Source organism: Phyllostomus hastatus, unplaced genomic scaffold (genome assembly GCF_019186645.2).
Source record: "Phyllostomus hastatus isolate PE091 unplaced genomic scaffold, TTU_PhHast_1.1 phas_contig_58, whole genome shotgun sequence".
NCBI classification, from domain to species: domain Eukaryota; kingdom Metazoa; phylum Chordata; class Mammalia; order Chiroptera; family Phyllostomidae; genus Phyllostomus; species Phyllostomus hastatus.
This window is the reverse complement of record NW_025333916.1, coordinates 59,468,793-59,493,877: the sequence shown is the minus strand read 5'-3', so window position 1 is coordinate 59,493,877 and position 25,085 is coordinate 59,468,793.

Here is a 25,085-nt window from a genome sequence, read left to right as displayed (position 1 = left end):
TCCAGGCACTGCAAGAAACAGTGTCCTACAGGCCAGGGAGAGGGGGAGGGTCTACTTCAATAGTGTGAGTAAGTGCGGCAAATGTTCCATGGAAAAGTAATCTTTTTAAACTCATGGATTCAAAATTAAATATAGATGCTGCTACAGTTTCTACTAAAACTACTTGATGATTGTATAGCGCTTTACATTTTTCTTTTCAAATGAGGCTAGAGAAGTCTTTAAAATTTTTTTATTGTTGTTTAATTACAGTTGTCCTTATTTTCCCCCCATTATTCCCTCTGCCCTGCCCACCTCCCCTCCCACATTGAATCCTCCCCATTGTCCTTGCCCACGGGTCCTTTATCTGTGTGCTTTGACTTGGCCCTTCCCCTTCTTTCCCCCGTTCCCCCTCCCACTTCCCCTCTTGCCACTGTCAGTTTGTTCTTTCCATGAGAGACAGCTGAGCCTTGGCAGCAAGAAAAATTCAAAGCCAGGAGGATACAGTGGCTTGGATGTGACAGGTTTCAGCAGATTTGGCTTCCATCTGCAGGTTTTTATACTCAGTGGGCATGTGGATGTAATCAAGGAACAGTGTTTTGTGTCTATGTTTCCATGTAGTAAAGGGGAAGGCATTCTGTTTAATGCAAGGGGGGATCACCAAGTCAAATGCCCTTAACCAGAGAGTTAAAGGAAATGAATGAAAGGAGCTGTGTAATAATAGGGGTGGTGGGGAGTATAGCATGCTGGACAGACCAGAGCTCCTTTAAATCAGCTGACTAGCCTGGCAAGCCAATTACACCCTGGACAAATCAGGCCCCATTTAAGCCAACTCGCTGGCATCAGGCAAGCGAATTGCTTGGCACAATGTTGTCACGTCTTTTCGTTGTTCAAGTGTATTGGTTTGCACACGTCCAGTGAGTCCTGAGTTAGGTGACAGGCTCAGTATTCTTTTGCTTCTAGATGTTTTTGAGTCATTATTCCACCTCGTTCTTGTAAAAATCTGTTAGGCTCTACACAAACAGAGCTAAGTTTTGGACTAGGTCCTACTCTAGATAAGCAGAATATTTGGGTGAAGGTGAGAGCACATTACCCCGCCGTACCTACCCGTTTCACCACATGGCGACTCACTCGCAATAGCAGAACAGCGTTGCCTGATGAAAGCGCACAGCCCAGAGCACGGGCAGAAGGGGACTGCTGGCGGGAGTGGCCGGGAGAACACAGAAGACGAGAGGACACGCAGTCAGCCATATGAATTATGGAACATAGTTCATGGTTCTGTTTCTCCTAGGAAAATTCAATTTTGAAAACATTTAGGCAAAACTAAGATCCAGAGAAAATTATGAGGGCAATCTTGCGAAGAGACCTACTATTCCCACCAGCGGTTATGCCTCCTCCTGGTCATTCCCTTAAGGCTGTATTAGTTTGGGGGCTAAATTGATTCAAGGGACAGAGGCCCGGCGTCAGTATGTAACTGCACAGGTGTGTGAAGGAGTAAAGGACTAATGCAAGACCAAAAACGAGGGATTTCGAGAAGCTGAGGGAGGTATGGCCTCGGGAACCTCAGTTGGGGAGGACTTTGGGGTCCCCTGGGCAGTGGTGACCCCTAAGTGCTGCTGCAGTCAGAAGGACAAGTAGGCTTGAAGCCGGAGCCCATGGAGCGCCCATGGGGGCCGTGGGGGTCTCTCCGTTCCCGGGCGCCAGCGGCAGCTGCAGGCTGGGACTCAGGTAAAACACAGCCCATTTCTTCAAGAGGCTCCAGAATACAGCTGGGGCTCCTCAGAGCCGCTGAGCCTGATTTGAAGACTGTGGGCCTGACTGTCCCTTGAGAACTCCAGACTCCCGTCTTGGCATCTGTGTGCTGGTGATCACAGATACGTCACTGTCACCTCCAAAAACTGACTACTGATCTACATCCTACCCAATGATTCTATTTTTCCTCTGGGACTCTTCTTAATCCCATTTCATGTTCTTCACCCCCGGATCAGCCAAAGGTGCTCTAGTATAATAATTACTTCCATTTAGTGAATATCTGTTATGTATCAGATCCTGGTGAGAGGTATCTTACCTGTCTCATTCCATATAGCTTCATTTCCTCTGCAAGGCTGAAGAAACAGGCTCAGAGAAGTTAGTGGGATTGCTTAAGACTATCCAGTGAGTAAATGGCAAGTTGCCTTCCAAGGCCTGTCATAAGCTTGAAAGAAAACTAGGGGTTAAATGCAATCTAAACAATTAAAACTATCACCTTAGCTGGCTAGTCCTCAACTGTTGGAACCACACGCCACCCAGGCAGCTGGCTTCTATCAGCGTTTCAGTTGGAACGCATTTGTTATGCTGGTTGCCTGGTTTAGGAGCAAAACACAAACAAAATCCAAAGCTTTGGCTAGGACTTTGAAGATAAAAAGCTTTAAAAAAAATAAGAAATTCTTGTTTAAAAGTGCTATTGAGTTTCCAGGAATGGTTACTGTTATTTTTTGAAAGAAATGCTTTGTGTGTGTGTGTGTGTGTGTGTGTGTTTAAGCATAGGACTCCTAGAAATTTCGAGAGGGGTGGTAGAAGTCTCATTCAGTTCGTCACAGGTGGGCACAGGTAACCAGGTTCTTAGTGATCGAGGACAAAGAATTGAACCGAACACACAGAGTTTTTAGCATAAAGAAAGAGGGAAACGATAGTACACTCCACAGAACATGGGAGCGGGCCAACTCTGAGCAGAGATTGATCGCTTGGGCTGGAGGGATTCTATTCTTATAGGGCAAAAGCTTCCTGGCTAGTCTTTGGTGGGCTTCTGTTGCGCATGTACAAGGAGTTGCATATCAAAGTTACCGCGCATGTGTGGTCTCCCATGATTTTCTTGATTGGCTACTGGAGAAGGAAGTCCCACAATGTTAGTTCATTATAATGTTATTATAATGAATCAGGGGTAGTGTGCAGGCATATTCTTTGAGCCACCATATTCAGAGTTATTCCAGAAAATAGGAACAACCGGTCTTAGGGGGTCTTTGTCATGTATGGATGTCTTTTATCTTAGCCCTGTGGGGCCTCTGGAGTTTCCTTCCTGACTATCTCCTGCCTCAAGTTCACTTTCTCAAAATGTGAGCAGCAATGATATATGAAGTCCAAGGTAAGAGCTCTTCTGGAGAAGGCATTAACCAATCACAGCCAGTGTTCATTGGTTCATTCATTCATTCACTATTTCTTATTTTTAGTGTTGAAGTACCCAGGTATGCATAAATTACATTCAATGATTTTAAAAAAGGGTTACAAATCAAACACCCAAGTAGCATAAGGAATAGAGCACTGCAGTTCATTAGAAGATGCACACCCTCCGCAGCACCTTTTCCCAGTCGGGTCTCCTTGGAAAGGTCCCTTTTGAGTAATGACTGAAGGAGGTGAGGGAGGGAGCCACGTGTTTCCGAGGGAAACGCATTCGAGGCCAAGGGAGCAGAACTTCCAACGGCTCTGGGAGAAGCTCAGCTCCGGTGAGTCAGGGACGGTAGCAATCCAGTTCGGCTGGAATAAAGATAACGGGGAAGAATATTATGAAATGAGGCCGGAGACAAAAGGGGGCCTGATCTCACGGGCCTTGTAGGTCTTTGAGGACTTTGTTCTTTGCTCTGATGGAAAGGAAAGCTGTTGATGAGTTCTGAGCAGAGGAGTCTCATGGGCTGATTTGCATGTGTAAAGGATCCATCTGGCTGAGGGCAGGAGCAGAAAGACGGGTTACAAAGATGGTTGCAACAATCCAGGCAAAGGACGATGTTGGTTTAGCTTCAGGTGGTTGCAGTGGAAGTAGTGAGAAGAGGTCAAATTTTCTATATAATTCAGACAGGATTTGCATACCTTTCTATTACAGCTTAGGTATGCTTCAATATTATGTTCACTAATATATACTTATGTCACAGGTGTGCACAGGTAACCAAGTTCTTAGTGATTGAGGACAAAGAATTGAACCGAACACACAAAGTTTTTAGCATAAAGAAAGAGGGAAGATTTATTAAGTGATAGTACACTCCATAGGACACGGGAGTGGGCCAACTCTGAGCAGAGAAGGGACACGTGGGCTGGGGGATTCTATTCTTATAGGGGCAGAAGCTCCCTGGCTAGTCTTTGGTGGGCTTTTCCTGCGCAGGTTCAAGGAGTTGGATTTCAAAGCTACTGCGCATGTGTGGTTTCCCATGATTTTCTTGATTGGCTACTGGAGAAGGGAGTCCCACAATGTTATTTCATTATAATGATATTATAATGAATCAGGTAGTGCGCAGGAGCATTCCATGATTCAGAGTTATTCCAGAAAACAGGAACAACCCGTTTTAGGGGGTCTTTGTCATGTATAGGTATTTTCTACCTCAGCCCTGCAGGGCCTCGGGAGCTTCCTTCCTGACTATCTCCTGCCTCATTTGTACTTAAGCACTTGCTGTGCTTTTTGTTTCTTTTTGCCTCAGAGATCAATCTGTGATCACGTTCCTTCTCCCTACAGGGGTGTCCCACCTGTGGCCCACAGGCCTCATACGGCTCAGGAGGGCTATGAATGCAGCCCAACACAACATCACAAATTTTTAAAAAATATTATGAGATTTGGGGAGGGGATTACATGTTGCAATGTATTTCATGTGTGGCCCAAGACAATTCTTCTTCTTCCATTGTGGCCCGGAGATGCCAAAAGGTTGGAGGTTGGACACCCCTGTGGGAATTTCCTTTTGCGAGGCTCTGCTGGTAGCACGCTTTTTTTCCCTCTGGAAATGAATTTATTTTTCCTTTCCTTGGTTGGCAAGTATTTCCCCTGAGCAAATGAGAGACATCATCCCACCCTTCTCCAGCTTTCCAAGGATGCTGCAAGTCTCAGCGTGGCCCCTTTGATGGTAATCATCTTTCTCTCTCCGACTGCCTTCAGTCCCCCAGTGCTCTTTGGTGGGTGATTTCTCTGTGGTGTGTCTGGGTAGGTGTTGGGAACTGCCCTGACTGGTATTAGAGGCTGAGACCCCCGCCTAGGCTAAGGCTAAGGGAACGCCCTTGGAACCGTGAGCCGGCAAGGAGACAAAAGCTTATCTCCCTGGCAGTAATGCTGTTTCTGCTGCCGAACCCCAAAAAGCTTGGTTGGTTAGCCAAAGACGGGTAAGATTCCCCACGGGGGAACAACCCAAGCCAGGCACGATCACTTTTGGGAGGCCCCCCCAAAAGAAGGACTTGGGGGGGCTGCAGCAAAAGGGGGGTGATGGACCCTCACTCCTCGGCTTTGACAAAGTCTGAGTTCTCAGCGTCCGGAAGAAAATCTCCTTATCTCTCGGTGGCTTTAGTTCCCTGCGCTCCACCTAAGCCTGAAACAATGACGGGGAAGTACAGCTCGGTACTGGGAAGTGCGGATTTCCCGGGGTGATCAGGCCTAAGAAAGAACATGTAAATTACTGTGAAACCTTCTTTGTTCAAGAATGCTCTCAGTTGAATGAGGAGGGTCTTAGGAGGAAGCTAGTTTGTTCCTCAGCCTTACAGCTCTTTGACCCCCAACTCAATAGACCGGCAGAGTTCTTTGTTTTATATATTCCTTACTTCCCCTAATGAGTATTGTACGTTACCTGAGTTATTATGTAGCATGAGCCCAATAAAAGCAGGTATGGACTGTAAATCGGCGTGCTCCCCACTAGGGGGGGTGGCCATTCTGTCCCTACTTCCCCACAGAAACTGGTTTGTCTCTGTGCATGTGTGTTTTTTCTCGCGTATTGTCGAGCCATCCACAGTGTGCCGTGGTCACTGCTAGCCAGTGACCCATGCGCAACAGGTAGGAATTTCCTCATATTTACCCTGCTTGGCACTCCTTGAGACTCCCAAGTGTATGAGTCACTGTCTATTACCAGTTGTGGAAAGCACCAGCCATTCTCTCTTCAAATATCGCCTCCATCCCTTCCTCTCCTTTTTCTCGACCTCCACCCTCTCCCTCTGTCTGCACCGTCTCTTAGGTGATCATTCAGGCTTTTCATTTCTCTGGTCTGTGCTGCATTTTGAAATGTTTCTTTGGCCTAGTTTCCCACCACTTACAATGTCTTTATTCAGAGGTATCTAATCTGCTGATACATCCATTTATTGAGTTTTCTATTGCAAGTGTTGTATTTATCATTTCTGAAAGCGCTCTCTCCTTGTCATTCAGATCTCTTACACTGTGTTTTATATTTCACATTTCCTGAAAATATTGTCAGGTTTGCTCTTGATTTATTTTATATTGCGAGTCTCATTATTTCAAAATTTGAAAGTTGAAGAGCTCCAATTCTGTTCAATTTCACACATGAAGACTTGTTTCCTTGGGTAGTTTTGGTTTTTGATTATGTGCATTCTCCTTACAAAAGTATTTTTTAATCAATGGACTGTATTTTAGAGCAGTCTGAGGTTCACAATGAAATTGAGTGGAAGTACAGAGTTGTCAACATAGCCCGTCTCTCTCCCTGCCACACACAGTATCCCCTGCATCCTTGTCTCGTGCCTGCGCGGTACCCTCATTACAGCTCCCTAGTGCATTTACATTTAGTTGGCAAATCTGTGTCAGGGGCATTTCTCCCTTTCTTGTTCCCCACCACAGCAACTGTCCTGGAAGTGCCCTCCTGTTGAGGGAAGTAGTTCAGGTCTGGTTCAGACTCGCACTTGACAGTGTGCTTTGAGGGGAAGGTCTCCTACTGAACTCCCCACCTGACAGGTGTCTATACCAGCGAGGCCATGGAAACTGGAGTTCAGATCTGCACAGGTTAGCAGATATTCTCAGGGCAAACGTGTTTTTCCTCCTATGAGAAAATAAACTTCTCCGTGTTTTCCACGACAGGTCGAATTTGGGTGAAAATTCCCTACAATCTTACAATGTCTTCAGTGCAATTAAGGAGACCCAGAAATATTTTCCTCAGTCTTTTCAGTGGTTTTCCATTGGATACCTGTGCAAACATTTTATATGAAAGAGAAGCCCATTCGTTGATTCTCTCAAGCAACAAGCAGTATTTTGAGCACCTACCACGGTGGTGGATACCTGGGAGATGCAGCGATGCATGGGTATCATTCCTGCCCTGGAGAGCTCACAGTCAAGTATAGGGGGAAGTGCAGAAAAGCTATTTGATGCAAAGTTTTGCTGCACTGTTGAGACGTTCAACATTATTTATAAGGCAGTGTTTCTGTATTTTTTTCCCAAATGCAACTGAAGTAATTGAGAACTCAGTTCCGTGTCAAGGGACCGGCCCATCGTTACTCTGTATAAGCACCCCAGTTTCCCCTGGCTTCTGAGAGATGACAAAGCTCAAGTGGAGAGGGGCTGAGGGACAGAACTGGAGTGGAGGTCCCGAAGATGTCACCACCAGCATAAGCCTCGTCATTCTCCTGGAGCCATTACAACACTAACACACAGGGGCAGGCACAAACAACGCCCCTTTTTAATTAATTACAGAATCTTTTATTACAAAATCATAAGCATGTAATTCTGTAACATAATAGTATCACACTCAAGCACACCATATGACATTTTAGGTGAAATGTTCACTGTTAGGTGAAATTAAAACTATAAATTACGACACCCACATTATTACCCTACCGACCACACTCAATCAGGCGTCACTCCAGCCAGACGCTGTAGTCTGCTTTCTACTGTCATCTGAACCTGCTTCCCACCCGTGAACAGTGGGTTTGACCTTCCCCGGGAGCCTGCAATCGCCAACATTGTCAAGGAGACTTTATAGGTGGCAGTTCCCGTACTCATCATAACCATGGATGTTGCTTTTTGGGGTCAATTATTTTAAATACAGCTTCATGTGAATTCTGTGGACTTTGAAAAATCGGAGTAGTGCCTGCACCTGCCACAAGTTTTAGAGTGCATTTGACGCCTTTGGTATACTTTTCTAACCCCAGGAAACCACTTAATATACTTTTCATGGTCAGAACATTCAATTTTATTGATAGAGCATAGATAAAAATCTAACAACTCAACTTTACATGGTGAGATATTCAATACCATAGCTATTTATACTCCATTCCGGGAACAGGAGATCTGAAAGGCAAACCAAGGCTAATGTTCCAGCAATCAGCTAAAGTTAATTGACGGAGATATTTCAGAGTAAAATAAAATTATTCTGACAGGTTTTCATTAGGCTCGCAATGTGACAGTCAAAGGGCTGCCTAATTTTCCCCTAAACATGGCAAGTTATTATTAGTAGACGCTTCCACGTGCATCCCACATCTGGAGGGAGCAGCCCGGCAGACCTGACGGCACAGACGCCGGAATAGCCTCCTCCCCACCAGCTAGGTCTTGGCATTCCCAAAATAGTGACGCAACAGTGATTTATTCCAAATCAAGTTCAGAGGGATGCTTAACATCTTAATTTTAGACCATAAAGCAAAGGTCTAAAAATACCAGGAGTGTTAAAAAGTAATGTTCCAGAAACTTTCACCAACTAATTGTAGCCCACATGAGCAATTTTTCTTTTTCTTTTTTTTCCCTTTTTTTTTTTTTTTGAGAGAATGACTCACTGATCAGAAAATCGTGCCTTGCTCACAGAATATGCATTGCATAGTGGGTGCAAAGTAATCTTCTATAGCTTTAGGGTAATGGAGTATAAAGTCATGAGACGGAGGGCAAGAAGGAAACTTTTCATGTGCATGCATATCTTAGATTGTCTTGGGAGAGGTTCCTCCACATTCTGGTAAGTATTTCATGGCTTCCACTTCCCCAAGCCTTGAGCTCATGTGTCTGTGTATTTGTGAGTGCCGGAAGAAAGAAAAAATCATGGAAGATAAAATCGTGGACGGAGGCCTGAGAAGCTGTGTAACTGCGGTCCATTTTCATGCCCCTCTGGGGATCCAAGAAAACCCTAGAAAAGTGATATGGAAGAGAGGAGGCCGGTGAGCTTGGCGAGAGGTTATCCAGATAAAGTAGAGCTGAATGCGAAATTGGGAATTCTCTTCTTTGTTGTTCTTTCTTTATTCTTTTAAGTTTTTAAAAATGTTATTTTTAAATGACAGTTTACATTCAATGGTATTTTGTATTAGTTTCAAGTGTGCAGTGTCGTGGCTAGACACATACTTTCCAAAGCACTCCCCGTGACATCTCCAGTACCCAAAAGGCACCACGCGGAGCTATGACAATACCACTGACTACATTCCCTGTGTTGTGCTTTACATCCCCAGGATTATCTTGTAACTACCAATGGTACTTCTTATAATTCTTACTCCCTTCACCTTTTTCATTGGGTCCCCCGCCCCAGCAGCACCACCCCTCTGGCAACGATCAGCCTGTTCTGTGTATCTATGAGTCTGTTTCAATATCATTTGTTCATTTTTTTTGTTCTTTAGATTCTACATATAAGTCAAATCATATGTTACTTGTCTTTTTCTGACTGACTTACTTCACTTTAGCATAATAACCTCTAGGTCCATCCATGCTGTCACAATTGGTAAGATTTCATTCTTTTTTAACAGCCAAGTCATATTCCATTGTAGTATGTTCCACTACACTTTGTTTATCCACTCATCTATTGATGGGCACTTGGGTTGCTTCCATGTCTTGGCGATTGTAGGTAACACTGCAGTGACCCTAGGGGTACATATATTCTTTCAAAATTAGTGTTTGGGGTATTTTCAAATATGTACCCAGAAGTGGAATTTTGGGGTCACAAGGCAAAATTGGGCCCTGACTGGTGTGGTTCAGTGGATTGAGTGCTGGCCTATGAACCAAAGGGTCACCGGTTTGATTCCCAGTCAGGGCACATGCCTGGGTTGTGGGCCAGGTCCCCAGTAGGGGGTGTGAGAGGCAACCACACATTGATGTTTCTGTCTCTTTCTCCCTCCCTTTCCCTCTGTCTAAAAATAAATAAATAAAATCTTTTTATAAAAGCAAAATTAGGAATTGTTGACTAAAGGCAAAATACAAGCCTGCTCCTAACATTTGTGTATGCCCAGTATTCACATTGAACAAATATGTTCTACCTCCCTACCTTGAAATTTACCTTCATAAGTGACAAGTTAAAAATGTTGTGTAAAGCTCTTGTTCTTATACAGCTTTATAAAACAATATTCATAATTATAAATTACATTTGAAAGCAAAACATATAAACTGGAATTAATGAGTATCATATTTGAAATAAAAATAATTTAAATAAGCTGATATTTAAATATATTTTTGAATGTTATCCAATTTTACTAATGATTCTCATAGAAGCATTTGGAATTACATGATTCACCTTCCAACTAGCTGCCACTGTGAAGAAATGGTATCAGGCTTCTTGGTGTTATATCCATATGTACACATTTAGGGGAGGAATGACTTGTTTGTTTGATATCACAAAACATTCCCCTGCCAAGTCCAACTATTGTGAATATCGCACCAAATCATGAGTGTCTCCAGAGTCATGAACTGGAATGCACAGAAGAGCAAGAAAAAAGATACTCAGCGCTACTGGGGAGGGTCTTCTGTTCTGCATGAATCTTTGCATCCATGGGGAGTGGAAAGGTTTGACAAATTAATTTGTCTTAACAAAATATGTATATATATTATATAAACATATATATGTTATATATAACTTTAGCACATCTGCTGCCTAAATCCTCCTTTGACTCGTAGCTGTGTCCATATTCAATGTCAACAGGGACAGAACCCAAACCTTCCTGATGTTTGGGTGTAGCGGCTTTTGTTTCTAGAATACAGGGCAATGGATGAGAAGCAGCATTGCCCTGGGTCCTGAAGGGTGTTCATGAGAAGCATGGGTGTTTAAAGCTAGCGGTGAGATGATCGTGTGCCTTACAAAGTCTCTCCCCTGATATTCTAGTACCTCACAGGCACCATGCACAGCTGTTTTATTACTGTGGCACTACTGCAAGTTACCACCATTGAATACCAGATTCCACGTGATGGAGCCACCTATGTGTCTCTTATAACTTATCTATGTACTTGCTTGTGACGTGTGGGGGCTTTCTTAAGCACGGAGACTTGAGCAGGAAACCTTCTTGCTCAGGTCTCGGGGAGGCAATGACAGAAGAGCTTTGTGAATTCCAGAGGCACCGCGTCTGTTCTGTACAAGCCCGGGGGTGCCTCTCCCTCCCGCCTGCCATGTGGCAGAAGGAGCTTCCACGGGGGACCCGTGGAGGCAGGCACAGGAGTAACACCAGGGTGCCTGGGCCGGGGGTGGGGAGCTTCAGGAGGGCTTGTTCTCAGATGATTGGGGTGAAGGAAGAGGCAGAGATGTAGAATAGGTTGGGGATGGGCGTGGGAGAGTAGGGGGAAGAGTCCTTTAGAGGTGTGACTCTTGTGAGGAAGTTTCCAGAACAAACTGGGAACTGGAGTGGTGATTGTCCGCATGGATGTCTCTAGGTTCCAAGAGTTCAGGATGTTTCCGGAGAGTTTTTTCTTCATCAGTATCTGTCAGTGATTCATCCAATAATAACCCAGCCACTCTCTCGGAATCGGTTAGGAATCGTGTCGGGGATGTAAAGCTCTCCAGGGCCCCGTTCCAGCTGTTGCAGCAAGGTGAGACGGAAGGAATGGAAACAGACTACCTCGATGGTGGGCTTAGCTCTTGATTATTTCTGGCTCCTTTTTTTTGGCAAGGATACACAGGTGAAAGCTGTGAGAAAGAATAGCACAAAGCCGCATGATAATGAGACACTGCGCCTTTATTGTGCATTCTTTCATCTTGAGAAATATCAGACCACTACGGTATGCACATTTTTAATCCATTCCATTTTGGGGGGACTCAGTTCATGCCACCAAACAACCAGATACATCACATTGTAAAGTGACAATACTGCAAAATTAAATAGAAGGAGGGTTGCTATGGAAATTATCCCATGTTCTTATGATAGGTGAGAGTCTCCATTGAAATGCGAGGCAGTCTCAGAAGAAATACACGTTCACGCCACAATAGCAATGTAAACATGCCCACTAACCGAAGTAAGAAGAATACTATTTGTGTCGGAGAAACCCCCATAGACCCTTATGTTTACCGGACAATGGGAGTGGAATCCTTTGTGTTAAGAGTGTGGTCAGAAACTGAATTGAAATGCTGACAGTTCCCATCCTATTTGCGGGAACTTACAAGCCTCCAGTTTGGGAGCAAATGGATACACGTGCCCTTTCAGGACAGGCATGGGGCTGGCTCCCTGATAAATATTCAAACACCATAGCGATGGCGTGGATATGCCCAACTATCACGGCCTCAAACAAAATCACTGTAGTGAGCAAAGGCACAGTCTCTGAAGGGGTTTTCTGGACAAATGGAAAAGCTATCTGCTGCATTTCGAGGACGGGGCATAATGAAAAACACTTTGCACACACATGTCCCAGGGTATAAGCTGGGTTTCCGTGGATGCTGGAATTCGCGCTGCACTGCACAAGAAAGAGGTTGGGCTGATGCTGTTGGAAAGACAGGGATGCTGGTCTGAGTCTTTGTTTAGTAATTTCTCACTCAGGAGAGGCTGTTCCTAGACCCACAACATGAAATCTTTCTATAGTCCCGAAATAGTCTTCAAAGTCTAAACAATCTACCTGCCCTGTCGGGAGGTCGTGGAGTTCTTTCAAATGTGTTTGCTGCAGTTACCAGAGCAAGAGGCTCTGAGTTATAGGGGCCTGGACTTCATTATATTTAGCGAGAACCGTGGTCTTAAGTGCAAAGATGAATGTGACTGTGCTGCAGCCTCTTCAAGAAAAACTAAAATCTCCGTAGGAAGGTCCACGGACACCAGGACCACCGTTTGTTGTAACTCGGTGTACAGATTAGGATCGCTATTGATGTCACTGTTTTATGGGACAGGGTTTTTACGTTGTTATCTGCACAAACCCATAGTTTTACGCCAGACACTGAATAAAAGAGGTAGATGAATTTCTTCCAGAGAGTTAAGTGTCATCTAAAACACTGTCATTGCTCTGTGCTCAATGGCACCCTAGAGACTCGAAAGAGTTAATGTCCCCCCACCCTTGGCATCAGGGAGTAACTCAAGGCTCCATGAAAATTCAGACTCTCGTTCTTATAATTAGAGATAATGAGGATAAATGTGCAGAGGTAATTGGTGCGCGGTGACTGCCAAAGGGCGACAGGCAGGGACGAGCCCCCTGGCAGGACTGCGTGTTCGCACACGGGGAGCAGCTGATGGGCCCTGGACGCTTTCATTCCTAAATCTGTTCCGTTGCAGGTTTCTATGGCGCCCACCTCCTATTCTTTATGACTCTCTGATGGACGTTGACTGAGTCAAAATTGTTTTGTAAGGAGCTGCTCATATCACCTCCGGGAGGCTGGCTAATAATTTTCCTTTAAGCCACTGAACATGAAACTATCTCAGAGTAAATTAGTTTCTAAGAGGGGAGCGTGGCACCCTGGTGCTCATTCTCCTGCAAGCGCTGCGCCGGGAAGGCATGTTTAATCTTTCACTCCCACGTTTGTACTCCCCCAAGGGAAGGGCCCTCGCCGTGGACCCCCAGTTGGGAGGGGGCTGCTGCGACCAGTGTGGGGTCCGACCAGATGTTGCTGCTAAAAAGACAACGAACTGGTGGCTTGAGAGAAGAAAGGAGGCAGGTGTGTGAGCTGGGGCTGAGCAGGAAGACCTAGAGATGACCTGGTGCCAACTGCCCGCCAGCCCCCAGGTCTTCGCCACGACACAGCCACGGAAAAATCGCTTGCTTCTCCAGCTGCACGATGTAGCTTCTCGTCTCTTGTTATGCATTTTCTTTTGACTATGGGGCTATGCTGGGTGTTCACGATGCTCTGACTTAACCTGAGTGAAATCTGTGGAGGAAGAGGAAGAGGAACACGTACGTGTGATAAGTGCAGAGCCTGCATCTCCTTGCAACGGGACCGACCGTGGGCACTGTGGTTCTAAAGAATGTGCACCCCCAAGCATCTTACCTCCCCAAAGAGCCAGGCTGGCACGTCCCACTGCAGTTCGCTGCCTTTAAATATCTCACCCTCCACCTCTCAGACGCAAACATCTAAACTTACGGCATTGTATGGTTTCAGCAAACAGTACGTCTCTTTTATATTCCAATAGGTGCAAGGGGTTAAAGCAATTTTTAAGTGAAAACCAGAGGAGCAGGGTTTTTTTTAAGATTTTATTTATTTATTTTTAGAGAGGGAAGGGAGGGAGAAAGAGAGAGAGAGAGAAACATCAATGTGTGGTTGCTGGGGGTCATGGCCTCCAACCCAGGCATATGCCCTGACTGGGAATCGAACCTGCTACTCTTTGGTTCGCAGGCTGCACTCAATCCACTGAGCTACGCCAGCCAGGGCTATAGGAGCAGTTTTTAATCTTATGCATCATTTCCCTTCCCAGATGACCTTGAAAAAGAAAGTCTGATTTCAGTTTCCTCAATTGCCAAGTGTGGGCAGTTGTAAGGGTTCCTTGAGATGCTACGTGGGGACATGCTAAGTGCCGTATGGAAGAGTGTTATAAAAAAATATATGCTGGCTGTGAACCAAAGCGTCGCAGGTTCGATTCCCAGTCAGGGCACATGCCTGGGTTGCAGGCCATGACCCCCAGCAACCGCACATTGATGTTTCCCTCTCTCTCTCTTTCTCCCTCCCTTCCCTCTCTAAAAATAAATAAATTAAAATTTTTTTTTAAAGTATGCTCTCGCTGTTATTAACAGGCAGTGTTATTCTTGTTGTTAGGAGAATTAACATCTGAGGAGCATCCCATAGGCAAGTAAGAAGGGGACCCTTTCCATTGGAGAAATATGTTCTGAACTTCATAAAGAATGAAGTAGAATTTTAGAAAAGGGCTTTTTTTTTTGTTTTAGTGGAAATGTTTTTAACCCATTTTCTGAATAATGGTAAAAGGGTAACTTCTAGATAATGATGAAAGGAACACCAGTGATTTAGGGGTCAGAACAAATTTTTTATCAAATAAAGTAGAATTCAAACCTCAGGTTGAAATATGCCATGAACAACTCTGTGTGAGTGTGTGTGTGTGAGAGACAACAAGAGTGAGTACAAAATCAATGTCAATGTTTTAAACTAACATATTTTTTGATTTAAAGCGTGAAGGGCCTTTTTCACATGCTGGCTCACGATACGATTTGCGTGTTTGGACTTCCTGTCCTGATGTTGTAACATTCATAGCCCACATCCTCCTTGGGCTTGTGGGAAGCCCATCTCGCTGACTTCTGACATGCTCATCCAGGAGACGTACCTGAAGTCTGAGCTCTTATCACTGGTCACCTGGCTGAACCATGCTCTGCTTCTGTTGTGGTTGACGGGACAGTGAGAAACGCAGGTTGACAGTTCTGGATCTGCTCTGACTTAGGTTTTCTGGGAGGACCGCAAGATTCGTACCTCATGACCTTGGACAGTTTAATCCAGCTCATAAACTGGCGTATTTATCTCTATTGTGACTGTGAGGAAAAGAATTTTAATAATAACATGTCCACAAATCTCTTATGTCCAAGAATTCAGTCTCATTGGTAGTTCTATCACCAGCATGAGAAAACAATTGGGACTCCTTCCTTTTTTAAAAAAGATTTTTATTTATTTATGTTTAGAGAGGGAAGGGAAGGAGATAGAGAGAGAGAGAGAGACATCAATGTGCGGTTGCTGGGGGCCATGGCCTGCAACCCAGGCATGTGCCTTGACTGAGAATCGAACCTGTGACACTTTGGTTCGCAGCCCGCGCTCAATCCACTGAGCTACGCCAGCCAGGGCTGGGACTCCTTCTTCATAACTGAGACAGTGACCGTGGGTCACGCCAGCAGGCTGCAATTGGTTGAAAGTGGACATGTGGCTTGCCATGGGGAACCCTGCAATTCTTCTCACCAAAACTATTAATGGAGTTGATCTCAGTCAGGGACCATTTACCCCTCCTACCCAAGGGACACTAAAGATGACATTTTTGACTGTCATGCCTGGGGAGGTATTGCAGACGTCCAGTAGGTCAAGACCAGGAATTCCGCTAAACCTCCTACTGTGTACAGGACCTCCCCACGCCCCACAGCAGAGGACTGTCAGGTGGAAGAGGCCAGCAGTGCAGGAGTGAGAAAGGCCGTCTTCCAGGATGTCACAGCACAGGGCTTCGCGGACAGCTAGCTGGCAGGGGAAGGGTAAAGGAACCCCAAGCCTGAGTCTGACGCCCTCAGCCCCCACTGGCTATGAAAAAGAGCCAGCTCTGGTGGTGACAAAGTGTAAGTCAGAGCATTATTGTCATGAGGAAGACAGAAGGCCCCCATTCTCCTCCTGGGACCGCATTAATTTTGCTCACACCTTCGTGCTGATTCTCTAACGTAAAGCACTCGGTGTTGACTTTCCCACTTCCTCGTAATCCCGCAGGGACGAAAGCGACCCGGAGCAATTCCTGACGTGCCGTATTCCTGTTCGCCTCCGATCCAAACACACGAGGTTGTACACGTGTGGCAGTTTGTATGCCAGTCTGTGATGAGGAGGTTTTCAGGAACCACACGTCACCTGCACACACACACTATGCAGATGGTGTGGCCGAGCAGCTGCAGAATAACGAACCAAACCTCCAAGTTTCAAGGATTATGTCAAGATCCATTCATATTAAGGCAGCCTGGGACCTGCAATCCACTGTAAATGAAGCTGATTTAATGATGGCATCTGCTGGGTTCTTTCGTACACTGCATCCAGCAGGCAGGCATTCCTTCTTACCAGGGGTGAGGTTTGTGTGTGGTGGGGGGACGGGTTCTCATGACAGCGACTCTTTCCATGAAGCCCTGAGCCTTTGCCAACTTTCCAGCCACCTTGGGCATAAATCAGCTCTGCTCCATCCGGTGGCAGAGCGGGCATTCTGAATTTTCCATGGCAGATGGTTTGACACACCTAACTGAAGTGATATGTCTTTCAGGTAGTCCTGATGTGCTATAAGGACACGTCCAGCATGTCACCTTGTGACAAATCTCTACTGGCTGAAATGGGAAATCTGGAGTAAATGTGTCACACTCAGCACAGACATGTCATTTTTCATGGGAACAACCCCAGCTGGATTGCCATAGTGGCAATCATGAGCACCTCCATAACATGACATAATTATCCTTTCTTTTGTGTGGTTGCAACAATGACGTTCTAGTCTCTTCTGCACATCCTTGCCGACACTTATGTCTTCTAGATGGTGGCCACGGTGGCAGGTGTGGGGTGGTGTCTCACTGTGGTTTTGATTTGCATTTTCCTGGTGCTTGGTGGCGTTGAGCATCCTTTCATGTATCTATTGGCAAAACAGAACAAAACCCATTTCTGGACAGTCAGCTTTATGGAGGGAGGCATTTGTGCCAGTCACATCCAAGAAGGGCATCGTGGGCTCTCTGAGCCAATTTGGGGCTAATATTAATTGTAATGCACTGAATAAAAAAGGCCACCTGCTCGAAATTAGGCATAATGCAGAAGAGGAATGGCTTTCAAAAAGCCCAAACAGAGGTACATAATTTAGAAAATCAAACTCCCTCACTGGCTTTCCAGGTCCACAAAATGGGAATCCATTTCCTTCTAATCCAGTCTCCCCGGGGCAGGATGGGGCGGGGACACACAGCTGCCTGGGAACAGACCCCAGTGTGAGCCTGCACGCACGCCCCAAAGGACCAGTGGCCACGATGGCTCCACGAAGAAAACTCAGCTCCATCCAGTGGGGGCTTTTCTCTATGTGGGTCAGGTCTCCAGGTGGAAGGGGCTTGTGCAGAGGGGCAAGGAGGTGTGAGAAGCCCCTTCCTTTCACAGCAGCTGGGGTCCCGGCTTTCTTCAGCACCATTAGGTTCCTCTGGGGGTTGGCGGTGCGGTGAGGTAGCCATTGCTGAGAGCACTGTTCTCACAGAACCGTAGCAGGGCTGTGGCTGTGAGACCAACCCCCCCCCCCCGCCCCCCGGCCCAGAGAATATGGTATACTACTACCTTGGAGAGGAAGGAGAGACAAGAGATTTGTGAGAGTAGCAGCAATCAGAAGCCCACAGACTCCCTGCACCCCACAACTCAGCGCTGTCCAGAGGGGTGTCCAACTTTTGACGTCTCTGGGCCACACTGCAAGAAGAGTTGCCTTGGGCCACCCATTAAGTACAGACACACTAACGAGAACCAAAACATCTCATAATGTTTTAAGTGCATTTACGATTTCATGTTGGGCGGCATTCATAGCCATCCTGGGCCATGGGTTGGACACCCCAAGCTGCATGGTGGCCCGGCACCCTGCCTGGGCCACTCACACTCCCTGGCCCTGCCCAGACCCCGTTGTGCTTGGAGAGACAGGACCTGTCCCAGGGGCTTGCTGTAATTTCTCAGAGGCCTGGCCCTTCTTATTTACTATAAATAATTATCAATCTGGAAGGTCCTTCCCCACCCAAAGGCTTGCTGATGGATTGTTTTAAAGCCTGCAAGAAGGTCAGTTACTCTAAGCCCCTCCTGTCTGCTCTTCCTGACACCTCCCGCCCCGCCTTGTCTGGGCTTCAGAAACACCAGCTCCGGTTCCGGGCTGTTGTCCGTACGCCGACGGTGCACACGTGTGTCAGGCAGCGTTTCAAGCACCTTGTACCCATTCACCCTTTCCATCCTTGCAGCCGCTCTGGGAGGGAGATGTTGTGATCACTCTCCTGTTGTGGACGAGGACACCGAGGCACGGGCAGTAATGTGACCGCGTCAGATGCGAACTCAGGCAAGCCGGCTTCAGGGTTCGCGTCCTGATCACCAGCCGACGGACTCTCCGAATCTCAGCACCGGCCTCTTTATTTGGGAACTGCCCGGTTCATGGAATTACAGTGCACCGGAAAAGAAAGGCCTGGCTGAGACAGGTGGGGAGGAAGCCTGCTCCGCATACTGTTAATACATTATGTTGATGATAAACATGGTTATTTATTTGCAACATCCTGCTGAACAAGCAGATCAGCGATGGATGAGGTCAGGTCAGACGGAGAGCTCAGCCCTGCCCTGAAGAGCTGGTGACCTAAAGGCCTCAAACACACCGTGCAGGCTACGAAGGTGAGACCGACGGGCTTATTTATGGACGACAAAGAACTTCACCCCTCTGCGCCAGCGAATGCTGGTCTCAGACTGGAAACCCAGCCTATAACCACCAGGGAATTTTATGTCATAAAAACCCCGCATCAAAAGGCTCTTTCATCGCCCTCTTTTCCAGATTGTGTGTGTGGCGTCTTGCCAGTTGCTCCTGATGGGGCTCAGGTTCCTCCAGGGTCCTTGCAGGTTGCTACAAGCCTCACCTGCCACCAGCAAAGGCGGAAGCCCCTGCTGGCTTTGCATGACCTGTGAGCAAGGGAGCCGTGTGAATGCGTGTTAAGAGGATGCGTTTGGGGCCAGGCACTTCAGACACGGCTTCGTAGTCCTAACTGACCTGGTTAACTAACCTCCGAGACCTCTGTCCCCGCAGCTGTAAACCGTGCACCTCCCGGGCCGGTCCTCCGCCGCGCAGCCCGTTCCCAGCTCGCCGTGAGCACGCTGCGTGTTGTGTGTGTGCGCATGCGTAAGCTCCGGGAGGTCGGGGAACTTGCTACTGCCAGATCAGTGGGCGGCAGCCCCGCGACCCAGCCTTGGCACTGTCTTCTCACCAGTGCAGTAATACCCGCTTTGCAATACTGAGTTGTCACCCTGGGTCAGGAGACATCAGCCCTGTACCGCTCAGTCCCCAGCCAGACAGAGATGGCAAGCTCAGTTAGACTAAATCAAGGAGGGTCTAGGAACAGGGTGTTCACAAAGGTGTGGGCAGAGTGTAGGGAACCCACACCAATAGAGTGGTACCCCTGGGTTAGTGGCTGGGGGGCTGGTCCTACCCTTGCTTGGGTGAGAAGGGAGAGGAGCTGATCTCCAATCCGGCAGGAGTCAGCTCTCTGAGAGGCTGCTCGGATGGAGCCGGACCTGAGCTCGAGGGGACGGGGCCACCCTGTGGGGTGACCTCGAGGGAGGGGCTCCAGAAACACATTCCATGCTCTCCCTCTCCTCTCCTCAGCCCTTGTGCTGGGGCTCTGCCATGACAGAACCCAGTCTGAGGCCAGAGGACAAGCGAGCCCCTGGCCGTAACCTACACAGGCCAAGGTCAAGACGGGTGAGCGTACATACAGAAGGGTAAGTGGGGCCCTTGCCTTTGTTACCCAGTTAATCCTTGCAACGTCCTTGCACGCTGACTGCTGCTATTCCAGGTTTTCAGAAGAGGAAACTGACTCCTAAGCGGTTCAACAATTAAACACATACACGGGTGTGTATCTTCTATATACGCACACACACTGCATATTATAATACAGTTCTATTCTTGTTTTTCCTTCAAGAATATCTGTTTGTTATATTTGGAAATACAGACCACTTCATCCTCCAAGAAAGTATTAATCAAGTAACCTTATCATCAGAGATCACCCCTATCAATATATTTGCATATCTATTCATGGTCTGTGATGTAACACATTTGTATTTTATTCTGTTTTGTATCAGTTTATTTCATTTCGTGTTATGTATGAGAGCGTGTGTGAAGATTTCAGTGTGTCCCGCACTGTTTTTGCATGCCTTATGAATATGAACTCAGCACTCAGTACTCTTACTATTGTAAGAATGTTATGAGTACTATTATTCTGCCCATCACAGGAATGAAGGAGATTAAGTGGTTTGTCTAGAGACACATATGTAGTGAATGGTGGCTCTCGGATTCAAATTCAGGCACTCTGGTTTGAGTGCATTTTTAATTATTCTGCCCCACTGACCCTCCTCTATACACAGATTGTAAAACTGGAATGGTGTTGTCTTCGGCAGACATGCACACAGCAGTTTTTTCATTGTTCTAATCCTAACCAGGTGTGGAAAGAAATATTCCAGCAAGGAGTAAAACATCCAGTAACAAGCAGCTAAAAAATCAGGTAGAAAAAACATGTACTCCCCAATACACGCACATGCAGGCACATAAACAAAGGTTCATATTTCCAGTCCAATATTGAATCATTTGACGTGCAGAGTTACCTTCACGTGGCGGCTTAAACAAGACTTGATGTATGTAATTGACCCTGTGTATTTGATTAGCTGCAGAAGGGCAAAACAATTCATCGGCAGCCAGTTAACTGCTAGGGGCATTTGATATGTACAAGATGCTTCAGGGACTCGGGGACTTGTCGGACAAGTGCACGCAGCTCTCCTGCTGAGTGTATAGTGATGGGGGCGAGGTATCCATGCAGTGAGGAATGCTGCAGACCGATCGCGTATGTCCCCTCCTCCCAGATCCCTGTGTGGAAGTCTCTCACCCCAGGGTGACGATGTTTTATGATGGGGCCTTAGGGATTTCACTAGGTTGGGATGAGGTCACAGAGGTATGACCCTCCTGGGGACATCAGTGCCCTCACACGAAGAGCTCCCTTTCTCTCTCTTTCTCCCCTGCAGCCTCGAAGAAGGGGGCCAGTGAGCACACAGAGAGGGGGCAGCCACCTGCAAGCCAAGGGAAGAGCCCTCGGAATGAGACCTACCTTGTCGGCACCTTGATCTTGGACTCTCCTGGCTCCAGAATCGTGAGCAATAAATTTCCGTTGCTTAGGCCACCCAGTCTGGGGTGCAGCCGGAGCCGACGAATACAGGGAAGACTGCTTTTTAAAAAAGCAGTTTGAGTCAGCGCTCAGCACTGAGTGAGGGATGTAATACATGTTTTGGAGGGGCCGCCGCGGGGGTGCTGACGAGGGGGGAGGCTGCAGACTCAGGAGGGAGAGGCTTGACCACGTGCAGCTTCTGAACGTGCTTACTCCCGATGCAGGCGGCTGGGCTGAGCACAGAGCGCTCCTCTCGGGGCTCGGGGCTCAGTGTTTGCCCTGCTCTTCCACTCCTATGTCCCCGTCCCCCCCCACGCCACTTGCTTGGACTCAGGACTCGGCTTAAAAGTCTCACCCTCAGGAAGTTCATGGCCCACTCCCAGGCTTGGGGCGGGGGCGGTCCCCAGTTGCAGAATCCCCTGCCCTCGTCCTTCACGCTACTTTCTATAGTGATATTTAAGTTCTGGATTTGTGTAATTGTTAAAGCTTGCCTTCCCCATTGGACTGCAAACTCTTTACGTGCCCGGTTCAGGCTAGTGTTGCTCCCCGACATGATCCCAAATCCTGGCACTGCGTCCGTAGGAGCCAGGTGCTCCCTAAAAGTGTGCCGATTGACTCAGCGGCTGAATGGCTGTGCCCTTCCCCCAGGAGAGCCCGTCCTTGCTGTAGCAGGGACACCCTGTAAGGACGGCACCTTTTCTCAGGTCTGAGGTAAGGCCTGCGAACGTGATGGAAAGGAACCCATTGTGGTCTCCGAGGCGGTGTTTTAAAAAACAAGCCGGTTGGCTCTGATCTGTCACAGCCCTCTTCAGAGCCTCAGTCTGCTGCTGGTTTATAGAAACGGAGGGAGGAAGTTCATGGCCAGAGCACAAAACAGACTGGGAGGGACGGAGAGCCACCGAGTCCCTAAAATAGAGCCGGGACGTGGTCCAGACGTCCCTCCACACTTTTCAACTTGCCGACTTACCAGGACAGACTGAGAACAGGGTTTTGAAAACTGTCTTCTTTTTTTAGCGTCTGCTTAAAAAATACAAAGTGAAGGGGCTGAGCTGCAGAGATTGGCACGAGAAGCTTTTTGGGGCGCTAAAGGTAAAACAAGTTTAACCACGTTTCCTACTGGGGGACTGGGCTCCTTGAGTGTCTAGGAAGAGGAGGGCTAAGCCAAGGATGTTTTTGCCTTTTCTGTGGGGTTCTCTGTGAAAGTCCTTCAACAATACTCAGCTGCCCCAATTTCCCGCTTCCCGTGCTGTCTGATGTCTGGGAGAAAAGGCGAGATCTGTTTTTAGAGGCGTCTGCTTCACAGAGAGTTCAGAAACTCCCAGTCTAACGGCTTTGAAATGAGCCGTCTCTGACCTATTTCAGGGCAAGTGCCCCTCTTCCTGGGGTGACCCTGGTGGCGACCATCCTAGGGGTCCTCAGACACTCGGGGCTCCCATCTCGCCCTCCCTCCTGCCGCCGCAGGTGGTGGCCACTCCCCGCCTGTGCGTTCAGATCACAGAGACGAGAAGGCGTGGCGTGGTCAGAGCCGCTTTCTCCTTTGGTCTTTGGTGGAAGTGCGAACCCCACGGCGTTAATGAGCCTTCCATTACCAAGGGCTTCTGTCCGGGAGCTAAAAATGGCCACACTAAATGGTCAAGTGATCAAAAACCAGACTCAGTAGAGAGACAGGTCAGTAATGTTTAGGAGACCTTTTCTAACACAGAAATCCCTTCCAACAGCTGCTTCACACCTACGATCACGAGATGGTTGGTGAACTCTGTTTCTACAAAACAAAAATGTCGTGACCAAACACGACCCAAAGCCAGCGCACGTGTCTGAGTGTTGGAACGCTTCCCTTCCCCGTCAACCACTTATTATATTTGAAACGCAGCTAAGAAATAGCCAAAAAGGAATATTTTAAAAAACCTATAAGGGACCAAATGGATTTCTCAATACCTACATATTAAGTGCACATATTTTATTCATACAGGTCGAGTGATCTTTACTTTCTGCCCATATATTCTTGCGGTGTCCAAAATTTTAACAAGCCTAGGCATATGGTTTCCCAGCTCGTAATATATTAGAAATGATGTGTTGGAAAAGGCAAATCCCTGAGAATGAGCAAGAAGTCCCCAGTGATGGCCAAACTGTGATGGAGGACGCAGAGAAATGAGAAAACGCAGATTCGAGAACCACCAGTGAACGCGCGGGGCCGCAGCCTGGAGCCGTTTTGCACAGGCAAGCGGCCCTCCCCACTCCCGCCGAAAAGCATTTCTGCACCGCAACCCTGCAGGGTAATGGGATGTTTATGATGTTGACCCTGAGTTGTCAAGCGAAATAAAGGCAAAATCATAACAGGCAACCTCTGTTGAAGGGGCAGAGAAGCATTCAATGTGTTTTAGAAATATCGTCCAAAAAAATCATTGCAATAAAAAACATTCAAGGGCTCTCATGGATGAGTTACAGTTACCTACAACATTCATTTTTGTGAAATACTATATTTTAGGGTACTGTCAAATAAGTTGGGTGTGTTACGTGGTGGGAGCTGAGGAGAGCGAGACAAATAAAAATAGGACTCTATCTTAAATACAAAATGTCTGCACCTACAGCTGGCGCTCTGGGGAAGATAAATTCTCCAACCTGTGTAGAGCTCAGACTGTCTGATCAGCAACAGATTGAAATAATTTAGTTAGCAAATATTTTCAGTAGACGAGGGTAACCGCATGTACGCAGCTGAAATCCGGGAAGAGCACCTTAGCATCCTGAAAACCTTGGCTCACCGTGTCTCTGTGTTGTTCTTGGCGGACAGACGGGCGCTCAAATAATGAACACTCACGTCCACGCCCACCTGGCTAGGACACCAAGGGTATGTTCTCCTCCCTTGTTCCTGGGGTGGTTTCTGTCTGCGTTTGGGTACTGTGGAGAGAGGTGCTTGGAAGCTTCCCGGAGAGAAGCAGATGAGTGGTTTTGTTTTTCAAATATCTTAGGAGAGATTAGAAAATGATTACGTAAGTTTGTAAGTAGATACTTAATGAAGCATGGTGAATTGACTATCCCCTCCAGACGTGCTGAATTAGCGCCCTGGACCCAAGGCCCACGAAATAAAACTATTCTAAGCTGAAGGCAGAAATCCTCAGGGTCCCTCACTTACCTCTGCCTCCCAGACGCCACTCCTGGGAGGGAGCTATGCTGTCTGCTGAGCACCGTGTTTGGAGCTTGCTCCCCATCTCGCAGCCCCCGGTGGAGGCTGTGGGGTGCTGGAGGGGCTCAGGCAGTGTCTTGCCTGTCTTCAGTTTGGGGACCTTTGCACAGGTTATTCAGAGTCCCGGGGTCCCAGCCATTACACACATTTTTTTTTCATGAATCCCTGATCTATCCTGCGTGATAACCATCTGCAGTGATGTGATAAATGAGAGTTAGCAGTGATAGCTCGGGCTTCTCTAAGGATTCAGAGAATGCTTGTAAGTGCTGTGACAAAGATTTGCTCATGGAAGAATAACCTTCCCACTCAGAGACGTCTCGCCCCACTCCTTCCTGTCTGTCCCAGGTCAGTATTTCCTTTACGTCTCTGTGCCACAAATTTGATAGGTGCTCCTTACTTTTAGGAACAAGCCCCTACTAGGAATAACGGCTTCTCTTTAAATCAATTTTCCCCCTAGATCTGACTCCACTGAGGAGAGCGCCCCCCTTT